This window comes from Montipora capricornis, chromosome 5 (genome assembly GCF_036669925.1).
Source record: "Montipora capricornis isolate CH-2021 chromosome 5, ASM3666992v2, whole genome shotgun sequence".
In the NCBI taxonomy this organism is placed as follows: Eukaryota; Metazoa; Cnidaria; class Anthozoa; order Scleractinia; family Acroporidae; genus Montipora; species Montipora capricornis.
The window spans coordinates 22,399,352-22,416,377 of record NC_090887.1 but is presented as its reverse complement, the minus strand read 5'-3'; the positions used below and the strand labels follow the sequence as shown (position 1 = coordinate 22,416,377).

Sequence of the window (17,026 nt, the reverse complement as noted above, 5' to 3'; positions counted from 1 at the left end):
CTGGTATGGGGGATTAGCTCAAGTGGTAGAGCGCCCGCTTTGCATGCGGGAGGTACCGGGATCAATACCCGGATCCTCCACTTTTGCACCATCCTGAAGTCAACTGAGATACCTCAAACACCAAAAATCTGTTACAACAGTCGTCAATTGAAGACCAAGGAACGACCGGTTTTTCAAAAACTCGACAACTCTCAAGGAGAGACACCACTCCAAAGAGATGGTGTTACTCAACTGCAAGACAGTGCAACCAATCCATGACAATATAAGATACACTGACCTCAAGGCACCGATGGGATTTGAACCCATGACCTCCTGTTTACTAGACAGGTGCTCTAACCACCTGAGCTACGGCGCCAAGCGTAGATTGTCTGCTAGAAAATGCAGTCGTGACACGGGTGCTGCTACTACGTCGTGGAAGTATCTCATGCAAAAAGTTGACGAGTCCAGCATTTCACTGTGTGAACAGTTGAAAAGACAGCACAGGAGATAAGGATGAGGACACGAAGAGAAGAATCCTCTGGAAAACCGTCGGCCTGGAACATAAGCAGCTTGTGGCTTCTAGCTTAAGCTGTTAGTTCAGGCTTAGTTGAGTTAGTGCAACAACCCCCACAAGCGACATAGCTTTGATTACTATCGTGTTGAAACAAGGGTTGTCTGCCCGTGTGTCTCTGAGTAGCCGCTAGTTTCACTCATTCCCGTCGACAGCGTCAAATATAACAAATGTAGTGTTGGAGGCTCGAAATTGGTTTAAGGACATCGCTAACTCTTTTAAAGATGAACTTCCCTTTCCTGGTGTCCTCGGTAGTATAGTGGAGAGTATCCCCGCCTGTCACGCGGGAGACCGGGGTTCAATTCCCCGCCGGGGAGATGGGTGTCGTTTTTGTGTTCGTGTGGCTAGCCTGTGCTTTTCGTGTATCACCTTCTCTCAAGTCAACTCTTCGAAATGTATGGGTTTGCCCTGGCTCCGGTCATCAAACGTAGGGGGCATTGATATGATGACACAGTATAAATCAATGCCTCAACCTCACGTTCTCGTCAAATTGCCATTCATTAGCTAATTCTCTTCATTAAGACTCCTTGTTAGAGTTTGTGTAGATTCAAGACATTCATACAGTCTGGAAACAGGAGAGAACAATAGTACATACCACACAAGTGAATGGTGCTTTCCGTACACTCTCATTGGCTAGCTCGGAGGTAAATGGCATGTTTCTCTTGGGACTTACGATGGTACCATGAGGAAATAAAAACAATTCTTATGCAAAATTTTGCAGAGCAAACAAAGAGTATTATGGTATTTTTAAAGTGGTCTATTTACCTCAGATCAAAGGAAAAAGAAAAAACCGGCTTCCCGTTCTACTTCGGTAAGCGAGGAGTTAGTTTTATCGTTAAATAAACTTGTGTGGTACATAGTAAAATAATCATTCCTCTTAGTGTCGGTGAAACTGGTAGATATTTACCACCACTTCTCTGAATAATTGCGAATTATGGTAACAACAGACCTTACGATAACGTGTTTGACCAAGAATCCTGTTTTTTTCCCAGTATCTTGCAACTGCAAACTCCTCATCACTCACACCAGAAATAGCATCAATCAAACAAATGTTGAGAGAGCTTCCTTCGAGCCCAGGCGAAGCCCACATCCACACAAGAAAGAATGTTCTGTTTTTTGGGGCGTTTGGTGGCGTACTGAGTAACCTGGTCCGTTAGCTCAGTCGGCAGAGCGTGGTGCTGATAACGCCAAGGTCGTGAGTTCGAGCCTCACATGGACCAAGGCTTCCTCCCTGTTTTTCTCTGAGCTACTGTGGTCTTTAATTGGCTGCCTCCTTTACCAATGAGATTTCCTTCTCGACCTGTCGGTCTGGTGGCGTTATGTTTGCTTAGGAAGTGAAAAAGTCTACGTATTAAGTCCAGGAAAGACCCTTTTTTGTTTTGCTTTATCCAAGACGTTTAGCTGGCATTTCGGCGAAGCTGTTGTGTTCACCAAAGTAACCTTGAGCGCTTAACAGAGTTGCGGTCAGCTGCAGTTTCTGGTTATGGGAATCCGTAGAGGCCAAAAATGTTACATGCTAGACCCGCATTCCGCAAGAAGACTTCATCTCCATGGTGACGAGAGGCTGGTGGCCTTTTTCCTCAGCTTTGATAGCATTTGTCAAATCCCCGATCAATATTGATGAAACTTTGACTTTCAGTGATAGCATTGGCAAGCACAAGAGATCTCCAGAAAGCGGCCGACTCTAATTTCGGTACAGATGGTTCTAGATTGTTTGTCTCTTTAATTCAACCTTTTTTTACATTGAAAGCAACTTAGAGTTGACCAATGTTCCCTCTCTTCATTAAAGGGATATTAGAGAGCCGTATAAAAATCGACTTACTGGTATGGGGGATTAGCTCAAGTGGTAGAGCGCCCGCTTTGCATGCGGGAGGTACCGGGATCAATACCCGGATCCTCCACTTTTGCACCATCCTGAAGTCAACTGAGATACCTCAAACACCAAAAATCTGTTACAACAGTCGTCAATTGAAGACCAAGGAACGACCGGTTTTTCAAAAACTCGACAACTCTCAAGGAGAGACACCACTCCAAAGAGATGGTGTTACTCAACTGCAAGACAGTGCAACCAATCCATGACAATATAAGATACACTGACCTCAAGGCACCGATGGGATTTGAACCCATGACCTCCTGTTTACTAGACAGGTGCTCTAACCACCTGAGCTACGGCGCCAAGCGTAGATTGTCTGCTAGAAAATGCAGTCGTGACACGGGTGCTGCTACTACGTCGTGGAAGTATCTCATGCAAAAAGTTGACGAGTCCAGCATTTCACTGTGTGAACAGTTGAAAAGACAGCACAGGAGATAAGGATGAGGACACGAAGAGAAGAATCCTCTGGAAAACCGTCGGCCTGGAACATAAGCAGCTTGTGGCTTCTAGCTTAAGCTGTTAGTTCAGGCTTAGTTGAGTTAGTGCAACAACCCCCACAAGCGACATAGCTTTGATTACTATCGTGTTGAAACAAGGGTTGTCTGCCCGTGTGTCTCTGAGTAGCCGCTAGTTTCACTCATTCCCGTCGACAGCGTCAAATATAACAAATGTAGTGTTGGAGGCTCGAAATTGGTTTAAGGACATCGCTAACTCTTTTAAAGATGAACTTCCCTTTCCTGGTGTCCTCGGTAGTATAGTGGAGAGTATCCCCGCCTGTCACGCGGGAGACCGGGGTTCAATTCCCCGCCGGGGAGATGGGTGTCGTTTTTGTGTTCGTGTGGCTAGCCTGTGCTTTTCGTGTATCACCTTCTCTCAAGTCAACTCTTCGAAATGTATGGGTTTGCCCTGGCTCCGGTCATCAAACGTAGGGGGCATTGATATGATGACACAGTATAAATCAATGCCTCAACCTCACGTTCTCGTCAAATTGCCATTCATTAGCTAATTCTCTTCATTAAGACTCCTTGTTAGAGTTTGTGTAGATTCAAGACATTCATACAGTCTGGAAACAGGAGAGAACAATAGTACATACCACACAAGTGAATGGTGCTTTCCGTACACTCTCATTGGCTAGCTCGGAGGTAAATGGCATGTTTCTCTTGGGACTTACGATGGTACCATGAGGAAATAAAAACAATTCTTATGCAAAATTTTGCAGAGCAAACAAAGAGTATTATGGTATTTTTAAAGTGGTCTATTTACCTCAGATCAAAGGAAAAAGAAAAAACCGGCTTCCCGTTCTACTTCGGTAAGCGAGGAGTTAGTTTTATCGTTAAATAAACTTGTGTGGTACATAGTAAAATAATCATTCCTCTTAGTGTCGGTGAAACTGGTAGATATTTACCACCACTTCTCTGAATAATTGCGAATTATGGTAACAACAGACCTTACGATAACGTGTTTGACCAAGAATCCTGTTTTTTTCCCAGTATCTTGCAACTGCAAACTCCTCATCACTCACACCAGAAATAGCATCAATCAAACAAATGTTGAGAGAGCTTCCTTCGAGCCCAGGCGAAGCCCACATCCACACAAGAAAGAATGTTCTGTTTTTTGGGGCGTTTGGTGGCGTACTGAGTAACCTGGTCCGTTAGCTCAGTCGGCAGAGCGTGGTGCTGATAACGCCAAGGTCGTGAGTTCGAGCCTCACATGGACCAAGGCTTCCTCCCTGTTTTTCTCTGAGCTACTGTGGTCTTTAATTGGCTGCCTCCTTTACCAATGAGATTTCCTTCTCGACCTGTCGGTCTGGTGGCGTTATGTTTGCTTAGGAAGTGAAAAAGTCTACGTATTAAGTCCAGGAAAGACCCTTTTTTGTTTTGCTTTATCCAAGACGTTTAGCTGGCATTTCGGCGAAGCTGTTGTGTTCACCAAAGTAACCTTGAGCGCTTAACAGAGTTGCGGTCAGCTGCAGTTTCTGGTTATGGGAATCCGTAGAGGCCAAAAATGTTACATGCTAGACCCGCATTCCGCAAGAAGACTTCATCTCCATGGTGACGAGAGGCTGGTGGCCTTTTTCCTCAGCTTTGATAGCATTTGTCAAATCCCCGATCAATATTGATGAAACTTTGACTTTCAGTGATAGCATTGGCAAGCACAAGAGATCTCCAGAAAGCGGCCGACTCTAATTTCGGTACAGATGGTTCTAGATTGTTTGTCTCTTTAATTCAACCTTTTTTTACATTGAAAGCAACTTAGAGTTGACCAATGTTCCCTCTCTTCATTAAAGGGATATTAGAGAGCCGTATAAAAATCGACTTACTGGTATGGGGGATTAGCTCAAGTGGTAGAGCGCCCGCTTTGCATGCGGGAGGTACCGGGATCAATACCCGGATCCTCCACTTTTGCACCATCCCGAAGTCAACTGAGATACCTCAAACACCAAAAATCTGTTACAACAGTCGTCAATTGAAGACCAAGGAACGACCGGTTTTTCAAAAACTCGACAACTCTCAAGGAGAGACACCACTCCAAAGAGATGGTGTTACTCAACTGCAAGACAGTGCAACCAATCCATGACAATATAAGATACACTGACCTCAAGGCACCGATGGGATTTGAACCCATGACCTCCTGTTTACTAGACAGGTGCTCTAACCACCTGAGCTACGGCGCCAAGCGTAGATTGTCTGCTAGAAAATGCAGTCGTGACACGGGTGCTGCTACTACGTCGTGGAAGTATCTCATGCAAAAAGTTGACGAGTCCAGCATTTCACTGTGTGAACAGTTGAAAAGACAGCACAGGAGATAAGGATGAGGACACGAAGAGAAGAATCCTCTGGAAAACCGTCGGCCTGGAACATAAGCAGCTTGTGGCTTCTAGCTTAAGCTGTTAGTTCAGGCTTAGTTGAGTTAGTGCAACAACCCCCACAAGCGACATAGCTTTGATTACTATCGTGTTGAAACAAGGGTTGTCTGCCCGTGTGTCTCTGAGTAGCCGCTAGTTTCACTCATTCCCGTCGACAGCGTCAAATATAACAAATGTAGTGTTGGAGGCTCGAAATTGGTTTAAGGACATCGCTAACTCTTTTAAAGATGAACTTCCCTTTCCTGGTGTCCTCGGTAGTATAGTGGAGAGTATCCCCGCCTGTCACGCGGGAGACCGGGGTTCAATTCCCCGCCGGGGAGATGGGTGTCGTTTTTGTGTTCGTGTGGCTAGCCTGTGCTTTTCGTGTATCACCTTCTCTCAAGTCAACTCTTCGAAATGTATGGGTTTGCCCTGGCTCCGGTCATCAAACGTAGGGGGCATTGATATGATGACACAGTATAAATCAATGCCTCAACCTCACGTTCTCGTCAAATTGCCATTCATTAGCTAATTCTCTTCATTAAGACTCCTTGTTAGAGTTTGTGTAGATTCAAGACATTCATACAGTCTGGAAACAGGAGAGAACAATAGTACATACCACACAAGTGAATGGTGCTTTCCGTACACTCTCATTGGCTAGCTCGGAGGTAAATGGCATGTTTCTCTTGGGACTTACGATGGTACCATGAGGAAATAAAAACAATTCTTATGCAAAATTTTGCAGAGCAAACAAAGAGTATTATGGTATTTTTAAAGTGGTCTATTTACCTCAGATCAAAGGAAAAAGAAAAAACCGGCTTCCCGTTCTACTTCGGTAAGCGAGGAGTTAGTTTTATCGTTAAATAAACTTGTGTGGTACATAGTAAAATAATCATTCCTCTTAGTGTCGGTGAAACTGGTAGATATTTACCACCACTTCTCTGAATAATTGCGAATTATGGTAACAACAGACCTTACGATAACGTGTTTGACCAAGAATCCTGTTTTTTTCCCAGTATCTTGCAACTGCAAACTCCTCATCACTCACACCAGAAATAGCATCAATCAAACAAATGTTGAGAGAGCTTCCTTCGAGCCCAGGCGAAGCCCACATCCACACAAGAAAGAATGTTCTGTTTTTTGGGGCGTTTGGTGGCGTACTGAGTAACCTGGTCCGTTAGCTCAGTCGGCAGAGCGTGGTGCTGATAACGCCAAGGTCGTGAGTTCGAGCCTCACATGGACCAAGGCTTCCTCCCTGTTTTTCTCTGAGCTACTGTGGTCTTTAATTGGCTGCCTCCTTTACCAATGAGATTTCCTTCTCGACCTGTCGGTCTGGTGGCGTTATGTTTGCTTAGGAAGTGAAAAAGTCTACGTATTAAGTCCAGGAAAGACCCTTTTTTGTTTTGCTTTATCCAAGACGTTTAGCTGGCATTTCGGCGAAGCTGTTGTGTTCACCAAAGTAACCTTGAGCGCTTAACAGAGTTGCGGTCAGCTGCAGTTTCTGGTTATGGGAATCCGTAGAGGCCAAAAATGTTACATGCTAGACCCGCATTCCGCAAGAAGACTTCATCTCCATGGTGACGAGAGGCTGGTGGCCTTTTTCCTCAGCTTTGATAGCATTTGTCAAATCCCCGATCAATATTGATGAAACTTTGACTTTCAGTGATAGCATTGGCAAGCACAAGAGATCTCCAGAAAGCGGCCGACTCTAATTTCGGTACAGATGGTTCTAGATTGTTTGTCTCTTTAATTCAACCTTTTTTTACATTGAAAGCAACTTAGAGTTGACCAATGTTCCCTCTCTTCATTAAAGGGATATTAGAGAGCCGTATAAAAATCGACTTACTGGTATGGGGGATTAGCTCAAGTGGTAGAGCGCCCGCTTTGCATGCGGGAGGTACCGGGATCAATACCCGGATCCTCCACTTTTGCACCATCCTGAAGTCAACTGAGATACCTCAAACACCAAAAATCTGTTACAACAGTCGTCAATTGAAGACCAAGGAACGACCGGTTTTTCAAAAACTCGACAACTCTCAAGGAGAGACACCACTCCAAAGAGATGGTGTTACTCAACTGCAAGACAGTGCAACCAATCCATGACAATATAAGATACACTGACCTCAAGGCACCGATGGGATTTGAACCCATGACCTCCTGTTTACTAGACAGGTGCTCTAACCACCTGAGCTACGGCGCCAAGCGTAGATTGTCTGCTAGAAAATGCAGTCGTGACACGGGTGCTGCTACTACGTCGTGGAAGTATCTCATGCAAAAAGTTGACGAGTCCAGCATTTCACTGTGTGAACAGTTGAAAAGACAGCACAGGAGATAAGGATGAGGACACGAAGAGAAGAATCCTCTGGAAAACCGTCGGCCTGGAACATAAGCAGCTTGTGGCTTCTAGCTTAAGCTGTTAGTTCAGGCTTAGTTGAGTTAGTGCAACAACCCCCACAAGCGACATAGCTTTGATTACTATCGTGTTGAAACAAGGGTTGTCTGCCCGTGTGTCTCTGAGTAGCCGCTAGTTTCACTCATTCCCGTCGACAGCGTCAAATATAACAAATGTAGTGTTGGAGGCTCGAAATTGGTTTAAGGACATCGCTAACTCTTTTAAAGATGAACTTCCCTTTCCTGGTGTCCTCGGTAGTATAGTGGAGAGTATCCCCGCCTGTCACGCGGGAGACCGGGGTTCAATTCCCCGCCGGGGAGATGGGTGTCGTTTTTGTGTTCGTGTGGCTAGCCTGTGCTTTTCGTGTATCACCTTCTCTCAAGTCAACTCTTCGAAATGTATGGGTTTGCCCTGGCTCCGGTCATCAAACGTAGGGGGCATTGATATGATGACACAGTATAAATCAATGCCTCAACCTCACGTTCTCGTCAAATTGCCATTCATTAGCTAATTCTCTTCATTAAGACTCCTTGTTAGAGTTTGTGTAGATTCAAGACATTCATACAGTCTGGAAACAGGAGAGAACAATAGTACATACCACACAAGTGAATGGTGCTTTCCGTACACTCTCATTGGCTAGCTCGGAGGTAAATGGCATGTTTCTCTTGGGACTTACGATGGTACCATGAGGAAATAAAAACAATTCTTATGCAAAATTTTGCAGAGCAAACAAAGAGTATTATGGTATTTTTAAAGTGGTCTATTTACCTCAGATCAAAGGAAAAAGAAAAAACCGGCTTCCCGTTCTACTTCGGTAAGCGAGGAGTTAGTTTTATCGTTAAATAAACTTGTGTGGTACATAGTAAAATAATCATTCCTCTTAGTGTCGGTGAAACTGGTAGATATTTACCACCACTTCTCTGAATAATTGCGAATTATGGTAACAACAGACCTTACGATAACGTGTTTGACCAAGAATCCTGTTTTTTTCCCAGTATCTTGCAACTGCAAACTCCTCATCACTCACACCAGAAATAGCATCAATCAAACAAATGTTGAGAGAGCTTCCTTCGAGCCCAGGCGAAGCCCACATCCACACAAGAAAGAATGTTCTGTTTTTTGGGGCGTTTGGTGGCGTACTGAGTAACCTGGTCCGTTAGCTCAGTCGGCAGAGCGTGGTGCTGATAACGCCAAGGTCGTGAGTTCGAGCCTCACATGGACCAAGGCTTCCTCCCTGTTTTTCTCTGAGCTACTGTGGTCTTTAATTGGCTGCCTCCTTTACCAATGAGATTTCCTTCTCGACCTGTCGGTCTGGTGGCGTTATGTTTGCTTAGGAAGTGAAAAAGTCTACGTATTAAGTCCAGGAAAGACCCTTTTTTGTTTTGCTTTATCCAAGACGTTTAGCTGGCATTTCGGCGAAGCTGTTGTGTTCACCAAAGTAACCTTGAGCGCTTAACAGAGTTGCGGTCAGCTGCAGTTTCTGGTTATGGGAATCCGTAGAGGCCAAAAATGTTACATGCTAGACCCGCATTCCGCAAGAAGACTTCATCTCCATGGTGACGAGAGGCTGGTGGCCTTTTTCCTCAGCTTTGATAGCATTTGTCAAATCCCCGATCAATATTGATGAAACTTTGACTTTCAGTGATAGCATTGGCAAGCACAAGAGATCTCCAGAAAGCGGCCGACTCTAATTTCGGTACAGATGGTTCTAGATTGTTTGTCTCTTTAATTCAACCTTTTTTACATTGAAAGCAACTTAGAGTTGACCAATGTTCCCTCTCTTCATTAAAGGGATATTAGAGAGCCGTATAAAAATCGACTTACTGGTATGGGGGATTAGCTCAAGTGGTAGAGCGCCCGCTTTGCATGCGGGAGGTACCGGGATCAATACCCGGATCCTCCACTTTTGCACCATCCTGAAGTCAACTGAGATACCTCAAACACCAAAAATCTGTTACAACAGTCGTCAATTGAAGACCAAGGAACGACCGGTTTTTCAAAAACTCGACAACTCTCAAGGAGAGACACCACTCCAAAGAGATGGTGTTACTCAACTGCAAGACAGTGCAACCAATCCATGACAATATAAGATACACTGACCTCAAGGCACCGATGGGATTTGAACCCATGACCTCCTGTTTACTAGACAGGTGCTCTAACCACCTGAGCTACGGCGCCAAGCGTAGATTGTCTGCTAGAAAATGCAGTCGTGACACGGGTGCTGCTACTACGTCGTGGAAGTATCTCATGCAAAAAGTTGACGAGTCCAGCATTTCACTGTGTGAACAGTTGAAAAGACAGCACAGGAGATAAGGATGAGGACACGAAGAGAAGAATCCTCTGGAAAACCGTCGGCCTGGAACATAAGCAGCTTGTGGCTTCTAGCTTAAGCTGTTAGTTCAGGCTTAGTTGAGTTAGTGCAACAACCCCCACAAGCGACATAGCTTTGATTACTATCGTGTTGAAACAAGGGTTGTCTGCCCGTGTGTCTCTGAGTAGCCGCTAGTTTCACTCATTCCCGTCGACAGCGTCAAATATAACAAATGTAGTGTTGGAGGCTCGAAATTGGTTTAAGGACATCGCTAACTCTTTTAAAGATGAACTTCCCTTTCCTGGTGTCCTCGGTAGTATAGTGGAGAGTATCCCCGCCTGTCACGCGGGAGACCGGGGTTCAATTCCCCGCCGGGGAGATGGGTGTCGTTTTTGTGTTCGTGTGGCTAGCCTGTGCTTTTCGTGTATCACCTTCTCTCAAGTCAACTCTTCGAAATGTATGGGTTTGCCCTGGCTCCGGTCATCAAACGTAGGGGGCATTGATATGATGACACAGTATAAATCAATGCCTCAACCTCACGTTCTCGTCAAATTGCCATTCATTAGCTAATTCTCTTCATTAAGACTCCTTGTTAGAGTTTGTGTAGATTCAAGACATTCATACAGTCTGGAAACAGGAGAGAACAATAGTACATACCACACAAGTGAATGGTGCTTTCCGTACACTCTCATTGGCTAGCTCGGAGGTAAATGGCATGTTTCTCTTGGGACTTACGATGGTACCATGAGGAAATAAAAACAATTCTTATGCAAAATTTTGCAGAGCAAACAAAGAGTATTATGGTATTTTTAAAGTGGTCTATTTACCTCAGATCAAAGGAAAAAGAAAAAACCGGCTTCCCGTTCTACTTCGGTAAGCGAGGAGTTAGTTTTATCGTTAAATAAACTTGTGTGGTACATAGTAAAATAATCATTCCTCTTAGTGTCGGTGAAACTGGTAGATATTTACCACCACTTCTCTGAATAATTGCGAATTATGGTAACAACAGACCTTACGATAACGTGTTTGACCAAGAATCCTGTTTTTTCCCAGTATCTTGCAACTGCAACCTCCTCATCACTCACACCAGAAATAGCATCAATCAAACAAATGTTGAGAGAGCTTCCTTCGAGCCCAGGCGAAGCCCACATCCACACAAGAAAGAATGTTCTGTTTTTTGGGGCGTTTGGTGGCGTACTGAGTAACCTGGTCCGTTAGCTCAGTCGGCAGAGCGTGGTGCTGATAACGCCAAGGTCGTGAGTTCGAGCCTCACATGGACCAAGGCTTCCTCCCTGTTTTTCTCTGAGCTACTGTGGTCTTTAATTGGCTGCCTCCTTTACCAATGAGATTTCCTTCTCGACCTGTCGGTCTGGTGGCGTTATGTTTGCTTAGGAAGTGAAAAAGTCTACGTATTAAGTCCAGGAAAGACCCTTTTTTGTTTTGCTTTATCCAAGACGTTTAGCTGGCATTTCGGCGAAGCTGTTGTGTTCACCAAAGTAACCTTGAGCGCTTAACAGAGTTGCGGTCAGCTACAGTTTCTGGTTATGGGAATCCGTAGAGGCCAAAAATGTTACATGCTAGACCCGCATTCCGCAAGAAGACTTCATCTCCATGGTGACGAGAGGCTGGTGGCCTTTTTCCTCAGCTTTGATAGCATTTGTCAAATCCCCGATCAATATTGATGAAACTTTGACTTTCAGTGATAGCATTGGCAAGCACAAGAGATCTCCAGAAAGCGGCCGACTCTAATTTCGGTACAGATGGTTCTAGATTGTTTGTCTCTTTAATTCAACCTTTTTTTACATTGAAAGCAACTTAGAGTTGACCAATGTTCCCTCTCTTCATTAAAGGGATATTAGAGAGCCGTATAAAAATCGACTTACTGGTATGGGGGATTAGCTCAAGTGGTAGAGCGCCCGCTTTGCATGCGGGAGGTACCGGGATCAATACCCGGATCCTCCACTTTTGCACCATCCTGAAGTCAACTGAGATACCTCAAACACCAAAAATCTGTTACAACAGTCGTCAATTGAAGACCAAGGAACGACCGGTTTTTCAAAAACTCGACAACTCTCAAGGAGAGACACCACTCCAAAGAGATGGTGTTACTCAACTGCAAGACAGTGCAACCAATCCATGACAATATAAGATACACTGACCTCAAGGCACCGATGGGATTTGAACCCATGACCTCCTGTTTACTAGACAGGTGCTCTAACCACCTGAGCTACGGCGCCAAGCGTAGATTGTCTGCTAGAAAATGCAGTCGTGACACGGGTGCTGCTACTACGTCGTGGAAGTATCTCATGCAAAAAGTTGACGAGTCCAGCATTTCACTGTGTGAACAGTTGAAAAGACAGCACAGGAGATAAGGATGAGGACACGAAGAGAAGAATCCTCTGGAAAACCGTCGGCCTGGAACATAAGCAGCTTGTGGCTTCTAGCTTAAGCTGTTAGTTCAGGCTTAGTTGAGTTAGTGCAACAACCCCCACAAGCGACATAGCTTTGATTACTATCGTGTTGAAACAAGGGTTGTCTGCCCGTGTGTCTCTGAGTAGCCGCTAGTTTCACTCATTCCCGTCGACAGCGTCAAATATAACAAATGTAGTGTTGGAGGCTCGAAATTGGTTTAAGGACATCGCTAACTCTTTTAAAGATGAACTTCCCTTTCCTGGTGTCCTCGGTAGTATAGTGGAGAGTATCCCCGCCTGTCACGCGGGAGACCGGGGTTCAATTCCCCGCCGGGGAGATGGGTGTCGTTTTTGTGTTCGTGTGGCTAGCCTGTGCTTTTCGTGTATCACCTTCTCTCAAGTCAACTCTTCGAAATGTATGGGTTTGCCCTGGCTCCGGTCATCAAACGTAGGGGGCATTGATATGATGACACAGTATAAATCAATGCCTCAACCTCACGTTCTCGTCAAATTGCCATTCATTAGCTAATTCTCTTCATTAAGAGTCCTTGTTAGAGTTTGTGTAGATTCAAGACATTCATACAGTCTGGAAACAGGAGATAACAATAGTACATGCCACACAAGTGGATGGTGCTTTCCGTACACTCTCATTGGCTAGCTCGGAGGTAAATGGCATGTTTCTCTTGGGACTTACGATGGTACCATGAGGAAATAAAAACAATTCTTATGCAAAATTTTGCAGAGCAAACAAAGAGTATTATGGTATTTTTAAAGTGGTCTATTTACCTCAGATCAAAGGAAAAAGAAAAAACCGGCTTCCCGTTCTACTTCGGTAAGCGAGGAGTTAGTTTTATCGTTAAATAAACTTGTGTGGTACATAGTAAAATAATCATTCCTCTTAGTGTCGGTGAAACTGGTAGATATTTACCACCACTTCTCTGAATAATTGCGAATTATGGTAACAACAGACCTTACGATAACGTGTTTGACCAAGAATCCTGTTTTTTTCCCAGTATCTTGCAACTGCAAACTCCTCATCACTCACACCAGAAATAGCATCAATCAAACAAATGTTGAGAGAGCTTCCTTCGAGCCAGGCGAAGCCCACATCCACACAAAGAAAGAATGTTCTGTTTTTTGGGGCGTTTGGTGGCGTACTGAGTAACTGGTCCGTTAGCTCAGTCGGCAGAGCGTGGTGCTGATAACGCCAAGGTCGTGAGTTCGAGCCTCACATGGACCAAGGCTTCCTCCTGTTTTTCTCTGAGCTACTGTGGTCTTTAATTGGCTGCCTCCTTTACCAATGAGATTTCCTTCTCGACCTGTCGGTCTGGTGGCGTTATGTTTGCTTAGGAAGTGAAAAAAGTCTACGTATTAAGTCCAGGAAAGACCCTTTTTTGTTTTGCTTTATCCAAGACGTTTAGCTGGCATTTCGGCGAAGCTGTTGTGTTCACCAAAGTAACTTGAGCGCTTAACAGAGTTGCGGTCAGCTGCAGTTTCTGGTTATGGGAATCCGTAGAGGCCAAAAATGTTTACACATGGCTAGACCGCATTCCGCAAGAAGAACTCATCTCCATGGTGCACGAGAGGCTGGTTGGCGTTTTTCCATCAGCTTTGATAGCAATTTGGATCAAATCACCCTCGATCAATATTGACTGAAACTTTGACTTTCAGTAGAGAGCATTGGCAAGCACAAGAGATCTCCAGAAAGCGGCCGACTCTAATTTCGGTACAGATGGTTCTAGATTGTTTTTGTCTCTTTAATTCAACCTTTTTGTACATTGAAAGCAACTTAGAGTTGACCAATGTTCCCTCTCTTTCATTAAGGGATATTAGAGAGCCGTATAAAATCGACTTACTGGTATGGGGGAATAGCTCAAGTGGTAGAGCGCCCGCTTTGCAGGCGGGAGGTACCGGGATCAATACCCGGATCCTCCACTTTTGCACCATCCTGACGTCAACTGAGATACATCAAACACCAAAAATCTGTTACAACAGGCGTCCATTGAAGACCAAGGAACGACCCGGTTTTTCAAAACTCGACAACATCTCAAGGAGACACACCACTCCAAAGAGAATGGTGTAACTCAACTGCAAGACAGTGCACCCAATCCATGCAATATAAGATACACTGACCTCAAGGCACCGTATGGGATTTGAACCCATTACCTCCTGTTTTACTAGACAGGTGCTCTAACCACGCAGCGACGGGCGCCAAGCGTAGATTGTCTGCTAGAAAATGCAGTCGTGACACGGGTGTCTGCCTACTACGATCGTGGACAGTATCTCGATTCAAAAAGTTGACGAGTCACAGCATTTCAACTGTGTGAACAGTTGAAAAGACAGCAACAGGAGATAATGATGAGTCACACGAAGAGTATAATCCTCTGGAAAACCGTCGGCCTGGAACTAAAGCAGCTTGTGGCGTCTAGCTTAAGCTGTGAGTTCAGGCTTATTAGTTTTAGTGCAACAACCCCCACAAGCGACATAGCTTTGATTACTATCGTGTTGAAACAAGGGTTGTCTGCCCGTGTGGTCCTCTGTGTAGCCGCTAGTTTCACTCAGTCCCGTCGACAGCGTCAAATATAACAAATGTATTGTTGGCGGCTCGAAATTGGTTTAAGGACATCGCTAACTCTTTTGAAGATGAAACTTCCCTGTCCTGGTGTCCTCGGTAGTATCGTGGAGAGTACTCCCCGCCTGTCAGCGCCGCGGGAGACCGGGGTTCAATTGCCCTCCGGGGAGATGGGTGTCGTTTTTTTGGTGTTCGTGTGGCTAGCCTGTGCTTTTTCGTGTTATCACCTTCTCTCAAGTCAACGCTTCGAAATGTATGGGTTTGCCCTGCGCTCCGGTCATCAAACGTAGGGCATTTGATATGTATGCCACAGTATAAATCAATGCCTCAATCAACCTCCCGTTTCTCGTCCAATTGCCATTCATTAGCTACTTCTCTTCATTAAGACTCCTTGTTAGAGTTTGTGTTAGAATTCAAGACATTCATGACAGTCTGGAAACAGGAGAGAACAATAGTACATACCACACAAGTGAATGGTGCTTTCCGTACACTCTCAGTGGCTAGCTCTGAGGTAAATGGCATGTTTCTCTTGGGACTTACGATGGTACCAGGAGGAAAATACAAACAATTCTTATCGCAAAATTTTGCAGAGCAACAAAGAGTAATTATGGTATTTTTTAAGTGGTCTATTTTACCGTCAGATCAAAGGAAAAGAAAAAACAACCGGCTTTCCCGTTCTAGCTTCGGTAAGCGAGGAGTTAGTTTTATCGTTAAATAAACGTGTGTGGTACATAGTACAATAATCATTCCTCTTAGTGTCGGTTGAACTGGTAGATATTCCCACCACTTCTCTGAATAATTTGCGAAGTATGGTAACAACAGACCTTACGATAACGGGTTGACCAAGAATCCTGTTTTTTTCCCAGTATCTGGCAACTGCCCCCTCCTCATCACTCACACCAGAAATAGCATCATGCAAACAAATGTTGAGAGAGGCGTCCTTCGGAGCCCAGGCGAAGCCCACATCCACACAAGAAAGAATTTTTCTGTTTTTTTGGGCGTTTGTGAATGTCGGTACTGAGTAACCTGGTCCGTTAGCTCAGTCGTTAAAAAGCGTGGTGCTGATAACGCCAAGGTCGTGAGTTCGAGCCTCACATTGACCAAGGCTTCCTCCCTGTTTTTCTCTGAGCTACTGGGTTCTTTATTTGGCTGCCTCCTTTACCAAGAAATTTCCTTCTCGACCCCTGTCGGTCTGTGTGGCGTTATGTTTGCTTAGGAAGTGAAAAAGTCCTGCGTATTAAGTCCAGTAAAGACCCTTTTTTGTTTTGCTTTATCCAAGACGTTTAGCCTGGCATTTCGGCGAAGCTGTTGTGTTCACCAAAAGTACCCTTGAGCGCCAACAGAGTTGCGCCAGCTGCAGTTTCTGGTTATGGACATCCGTAGAGGCCAAAATGTTACATGCTAGACCCGCTTTCCGCAAGACGACTTCATCTCCATGGTGACTAGAGGCTGGTGGCGTTTTTTTTCCTCAGCGTTGATAGCATTTGTCAAATCCCCGATCAATATTGATGAAACTTTGACTTTCAGTGATAGCAGTGGCATAGCACAAGAGATCTCCAGAAAGCGGCCGAACTCTCAATTTCGTTACAGATGGTTCTAGATTGTTTGTCTCTTTAATTCCAACGTTTTTTTACATTGAAAGCAACTTTTAAGAGTTGACCAATGTTGCCTCTCCTTCATTAAAGGGATAGTATAGAGCCGTAATAAAATCGACTGTTACTGGATGGGGGATTAGCTTCAAGTGGTAGAAGCGCCCGCGTTTGCATGCGGGAGGTACCGGGAATCAATAAACCCGGATCCTCCACTTTGCAACCATCCTGAAAGGTCAACTGAGATACCTCGAAACACCAAACAGCTGTTACAACAGTCCCGTCAATGGAAGACCAAGGAACGACCGGTTTTTCAAAAACTCGACAACTCTCAAGGAGAGACACCACTCCAAATAGAATGGTGTTACTCAACTGCAAGACAGTGCAACCAATCCATGAACAATATAAGATCAACTGAACCCTCAAGGCACCGATGGGATTTGAACCCAATTACCTCCCTGTTTACTAGACAGGTGCTCTAAC

General features: G+C 44.8%; 25 non-coding genes across 25 annotated transcripts; 19 read left to right on the top strand and 6 right to left on the bottom strand.

Annotated features, from left to right (window-relative positions):
• Nucleotides 1-7: 7 nt before the first annotated feature.
• Nucleotides 8-80, top strand: Trnaa-ugc (transfer RNA alanine (anticodon UGC)). The gene has a single exon. It is a non-coding gene; the product is annotated as a tRNA-Ala (tRNA).
• Nucleotides 81-281: 201 nt separating this feature from the next.
• Nucleotides 282-355, bottom strand: Trnat-agu (transfer RNA threonine (anticodon AGU)). The gene has a single exon. It is a non-coding gene; the product is annotated as a tRNA-Thr (tRNA).
• A 440-nt stretch (nt 356-795) lies between these two features.
• On the top strand, nt 796-867 carry Trnad-guc (transfer RNA aspartic acid (anticodon GUC)). Its single transcript has one exon. It is a non-coding gene; the product is annotated as a tRNA-Asp (tRNA).
• An 830-nt stretch (nt 868-1,697) lies between these two features.
• Trnai-gau (transfer RNA isoleucine (anticodon GAU)) lies at nt 1,698-1,770 on the top strand. Its single transcript has one exon. It is a non-coding gene; the product is annotated as a tRNA-Ile (tRNA).
• Nucleotides 1,771-2,378: 608 nt separating this feature from the next.
• Trnaa-ugc (transfer RNA alanine (anticodon UGC)) lies at nt 2,379-2,451 on the top strand. The gene has a single exon. It is a non-coding gene; the product is annotated as a tRNA-Ala (tRNA).
• A 201-nt stretch (nt 2,452-2,652) lies between these two features.
• On the bottom strand, nt 2,653-2,726 carry Trnat-agu (transfer RNA threonine (anticodon AGU)). The gene has a single exon. It is a non-coding gene; the product is annotated as a tRNA-Thr (tRNA).
• Nucleotides 2,727-3,166: 440 nt separating this feature from the next.
• Trnad-guc (transfer RNA aspartic acid (anticodon GUC)) lies at nt 3,167-3,238 on the top strand. Its single transcript has one exon. It is a non-coding gene; the product is annotated as a tRNA-Asp (tRNA).
• An 830-nt stretch (nt 3,239-4,068) lies between these two features.
• On the top strand, nt 4,069-4,141 carry Trnai-gau (transfer RNA isoleucine (anticodon GAU)). The gene has a single exon. It is a non-coding gene; the product is annotated as a tRNA-Ile (tRNA).
• Nucleotides 4,142-4,749: 608 nt separating this feature from the next.
• Nucleotides 4,750-4,822, top strand: Trnaa-ugc (transfer RNA alanine (anticodon UGC)). Its single transcript has one exon. It is a non-coding gene; the product is annotated as a tRNA-Ala (tRNA).
• Nucleotides 4,823-5,023: 201 nt separating this feature from the next.
• On the bottom strand, nt 5,024-5,097 carry Trnat-agu (transfer RNA threonine (anticodon AGU)). Its single transcript has one exon. It is a non-coding gene; the product is annotated as a tRNA-Thr (tRNA).
• Nucleotides 5,098-5,537: 440 nt separating this feature from the next.
• On the top strand, nt 5,538-5,609 carry Trnad-guc (transfer RNA aspartic acid (anticodon GUC)). Its single transcript has one exon. It is a non-coding gene; the product is annotated as a tRNA-Asp (tRNA).
• Nucleotides 5,610-6,439: 830 nt separating this feature from the next.
• On the top strand, nt 6,440-6,512 carry Trnai-gau (transfer RNA isoleucine (anticodon GAU)). The gene has a single exon. It is a non-coding gene; the product is annotated as a tRNA-Ile (tRNA).
• A 608-nt stretch (nt 6,513-7,120) lies between these two features.
• On the top strand, nt 7,121-7,193 carry Trnaa-ugc (transfer RNA alanine (anticodon UGC)). Its single transcript has one exon. It is a non-coding gene; the product is annotated as a tRNA-Ala (tRNA).
• A 201-nt stretch (nt 7,194-7,394) lies between these two features.
• Nucleotides 7,395-7,468, bottom strand: Trnat-agu (transfer RNA threonine (anticodon AGU)). The gene has a single exon. It is a non-coding gene; the product is annotated as a tRNA-Thr (tRNA).
• A 440-nt stretch (nt 7,469-7,908) lies between these two features.
• On the top strand, nt 7,909-7,980 carry Trnad-guc (transfer RNA aspartic acid (anticodon GUC)). The gene has a single exon. It is a non-coding gene; the product is annotated as a tRNA-Asp (tRNA).
• Nucleotides 7,981-8,810: 830 nt separating this feature from the next.
• On the top strand, nt 8,811-8,883 carry Trnai-gau (transfer RNA isoleucine (anticodon GAU)). Its single transcript has one exon. It is a non-coding gene; the product is annotated as a tRNA-Ile (tRNA).
• Nucleotides 8,884-9,490: 607 nt separating this feature from the next.
• On the top strand, nt 9,491-9,563 carry Trnaa-ugc (transfer RNA alanine (anticodon UGC)). Its single transcript has one exon. It is a non-coding gene; the product is annotated as a tRNA-Ala (tRNA).
• Nucleotides 9,564-9,764: 201 nt separating this feature from the next.
• Trnat-agu (transfer RNA threonine (anticodon AGU)) lies at nt 9,765-9,838 on the bottom strand. Its single transcript has one exon. It is a non-coding gene; the product is annotated as a tRNA-Thr (tRNA).
• Nucleotides 9,839-10,278: 440 nt separating this feature from the next.
• On the top strand, nt 10,279-10,350 carry Trnad-guc (transfer RNA aspartic acid (anticodon GUC)). Its single transcript has one exon. It is a non-coding gene; the product is annotated as a tRNA-Asp (tRNA).
• Nucleotides 10,351-11,179: 829 nt separating this feature from the next.
• Trnai-gau (transfer RNA isoleucine (anticodon GAU)) lies at nt 11,180-11,252 on the top strand. The gene has a single exon. It is a non-coding gene; the product is annotated as a tRNA-Ile (tRNA).
• A 608-nt stretch (nt 11,253-11,860) lies between these two features.
• Trnaa-ugc (transfer RNA alanine (anticodon UGC)) lies at nt 11,861-11,933 on the top strand. The gene has a single exon. It is a non-coding gene; the product is annotated as a tRNA-Ala (tRNA).
• A 201-nt stretch (nt 11,934-12,134) lies between these two features.
• On the bottom strand, nt 12,135-12,208 carry Trnat-agu (transfer RNA threonine (anticodon AGU)). Its single transcript has one exon. It is a non-coding gene; the product is annotated as a tRNA-Thr (tRNA).
• Nucleotides 12,209-12,648: 440 nt separating this feature from the next.
• Nucleotides 12,649-12,720, top strand: Trnad-guc (transfer RNA aspartic acid (anticodon GUC)). The gene has a single exon. It is a non-coding gene; the product is annotated as a tRNA-Asp (tRNA).
• An 829-nt stretch (nt 12,721-13,549) lies between these two features.
• On the top strand, nt 13,550-13,622 carry Trnai-gau (transfer RNA isoleucine (anticodon GAU)). Its single transcript has one exon. It is a non-coding gene; the product is annotated as a tRNA-Ile (tRNA).
• A 2,360-nt stretch (nt 13,623-15,982) lies between these two features.
• On the top strand, nt 15,983-16,057 carry Trnai-gau (transfer RNA isoleucine (anticodon GAU)). The gene has a single exon. It is a non-coding gene; the product is annotated as a tRNA-Ile (tRNA).
• Nucleotides 16,058-17,026: the final 969 nt, after the last annotated feature.